Below are 3,175 nucleotides of genomic sequence, written 5' to 3' on the forward strand. Positions count from 1 at the left end.
AGTAGTTCTCTAAAAGGGCAAAACACAAAATAATCTACAGCTGGGCATGCACAAATTCAAAGTCAATGCATTCAATCAATCATTGGTCCAGGGAACAATATGTCCCATTATTATTCAGATACATGCAAAACGCCACAACGAAGAAGAGAAAAAAAAGGACGAGAGAAAGAGAGAGAGATAAAAAGGCACGTCGGACACAGCACCCCTGCTCATGTCTTGCTTCAAAGAGAAAGAGAGAGAGAGAGAAAGCGAGCAAGAGAGAGAGAGAGCGAGACGCAGGGTGCAGGACCCACACGGTGTAGTTCCAGCCAATTGCATTCCAGAGAAGTGACCATGGCCAGTGATAAACAAAGCACCATAGATCATTCCTCTCCCAGACGGAGCCCGGCGCTGGAGGCAGCGGAAGGGAGAGCGGTCAGACAGACAGAGAGAGAGAGAGAGAGAGAGAGAAAGAGAGAGAGGGAGAGAGAGAGACGGAGAGAGAAGACGACTGAGAGCTCACCGCCTATATGCGTCTGCCCCCTCTGCTATCCTCTGATGCTACAATTTGACGCCCTTTTTTGCAACTGGAATGCCATTAAAGCCGGCCGCGCCGCACGTCTGCAGATTTGCTTTCCATGACAAGAAACGAGCGAGCGAGCCAAAGAGAAAGACACAGAGAGAGAGAAAGAGGGAGGGAAGAGAGCTGCTGCTTCCCTCTCCCGCAGCCACTGTGTTGATGCATCACATTCAAAAAAATAAATAAATAATAAAAAAAAAAAACCTTAAATTGTTCCCATTTCCCTTCGAGAACAAAAAGAGGCATTCAACACTTACCCACTCCCAGACACAAGCCTCAGATTCAGTGTTCATTTGAGCTCAGTGTGCGTCACAACGGAAACCTCAGATATTCCTCCAAAACAGATGTGCAAAAAGAGGAGCAGTGAGGTTCTCCCTCTTTTGTTTGTGAGCCTGCCTGGCTAGGTTTCTCTATTTGCATCAGCCGGCTTTTTTACAGCTTTGAAGCAGGTGGATGACAAAAACATCAATCTCTCCAGGCACATTGTGTGGCATGCACGCTTTGACACACTCCCCTCACCAGCTCTTGTACAGTATAATCACACATTCCTATTCTCTCCTCACAGCTCCACGAGTGAATATGGGCTCAAAAGGAAACTGAAGGACAAGTGTGCATTGTTGGAGTGTGCTTTTGTTATAATCATGTTTTGATTGGATTAAAATGGGAATTCGCTGTATCTCCAGAGTTCCATTATCTGTATGTTGAGGCAATTTTTGCCAAACTGGTTTTGAGGGAGGTTTTGGCAGATGCATGAAAGCAACTTGACAATAATCATGAGACAGAATCTTAACATGTCCATTATGTTGTATCCCAGTCCAATGGAGGTCAGGTCAAACCCAGTTCAAATCCAGTTATGAGCAAAGTGCAAAACAGTTTGTTATGCCTATTGTCTCAGAGTTGTACTTTTGCAGATTTTCCGTTAAAAAAAAACAAACATCTGTTAAGTCTGTCTTTATCGCCCAATAAGTGAGTGTGACGGGGATAGAGGCTCCAAATCTTTCAAGCCTGCAGCATTCATATTTCTTTGTTTTCTTTGTATTCTCATTAACTTGGTGTCAAGCAGTAAAAACTCTTACCAGTAATTGTTGGTCTGCCAGAGAGTGTGCTAATGCTTGATGACTGCAGATGAAGAATCTGTGAAAACAAGTGAAAAATAGAAAAAAAAATAAAATGTCAGATTGATGAAGACAAACTGAAGACTACCAGTACCAGAAGTGTTTGGATCGAAGGAAGCAAAAACGTCCTGTAGTTATCGCTTACTGCTATGGGTGCCATCAAAAAAATTAACTAGTTCACGACCAGCACAAGCTTTAAGCAACTACAATGAGTTGACAGCGACCAAGAACAGAGCAATAAGAGCGATGAATATGAGGCTTGAATTTAAAAGGAAAACAACTCTAAATGAAGATTAATTCAGCTCAATGAAAGCGCTGTGTATAACAGACATCTAAAACATGAGCCAAAAATGGCTGAAAGTGTAATCATACAGAATTTCATAGCAGTGTTTACAGCAAAAATAAAAAATAAAGAAAATAAAGATTATGTATGCTTTCCATTTGATCACAACAAATTACATCAAGGTGAAATTCTCTTCTGAGGGGGAACCATGTCTACTGTGATGATGCAGGCCTACCAGTTAGAGTAACATAAAGAAACGGTTTGATAATCAACACACAAACCTACTGTACATCCTTGGTCCTTACCAACCTCACTAATCCAGTGGAGGAAGAGGAAATATTACTGGATGATTTCCATTACAAATGATTGTTTTGGGACACTGGCTCCACTCTGCCCTTTCTCTGACCTGACGACTTTTACCTTGATTCTGCTCTACATAGACTTCGACTTAGACTAAACATCTTCCTGTAACTCTAAATGTTAGGTATAGGCTAGTTGTTTAACATCCTCCTATCTGTTTGCTCAACTAAGTGAAAAAATATCAAGTAAGGATGGCAGTACGTTTCAATATCCAGCGTTAAACTTTACACATTAAAGACATCTTATTTGAATCTAAAAAATCTATAAAGAAAAAAAAGAACAGAAATACATAATATAGAGACGTCTTAGAAAATATAGCATGAATATGTGGAATTAGCCTTAATGCTCATCTTTTTTTTCACATAATTGAAATGTTATTGGCAAAGGGAATACATTGTTCAGACTGCTTATCTTACCAGGCTTTATAGCAAGATAAGCCTTGGCTGTGAACAGACCCATTTAATAATGTTGTAATTATTCGTCGCTCGGTCAGCTTTCATTCGGTGTTTCAACTTATCGTTTTAAAGAGCAACGTGCAAAGCAAAGCTTACCTGAGCAGGTGAGCGGTAGAAAAAAGAATTAAGCAGGAGAAGTGACGCATCTTTGCGATTTGATGCGACGTTCAAATGTATCATGTAATAATCACAATCGTCTGTAAGTCTCTAAACATAGACTGGGTATTAAATCACTCACTGCATCTACGTGCTCTCTGTATCAAAAAATTACAACTAAATGGGACTTTTAGTTAGTATAACTAACGCGAGGAACGTACACCCAAATGATACGGCTATAAAATACATATTGTGTTTATGGGAATTCTGATATTTACCAAGGTCTTTGAACGCAGCAGGGTGACGT

General features: G+C 40.5%; 1 long non-coding RNA gene across 3 annotated transcripts in view; it reads right to left on the minus strand.

Moving 5' to 3' along the window:
- The window catches only part of LOC306836000, a 139,298-nt gene extending 136,386 nt beyond the window's left edge, over positions 1-2,912 (minus strand). The window contains exons 1-2 of one of the 3 annotated variants that reach the window (XR_013780721.1): positions 2,869-2,912; positions 1,636-1,693 (exon numbers count right to left, since the gene is read on the minus strand). This is a non-coding gene — a long non-coding RNA (uncharacterized lncRNA). The other 2 variants (XR_013780722.1, XR_013780723.1) reach the window with 2 other exon arrangements.
- Between the last annotated feature and the right edge of the window lie 263 nt (positions 2,913-3,175).

Source organism: Symphodus melops (genome assembly GCF_947650265.1).
Source record: "Symphodus melops genome assembly, chromosome: 15".
NCBI lineage: Eukaryota > Metazoa > Chordata > Actinopteri > Labriformes > Labridae > Symphodus > Symphodus melops.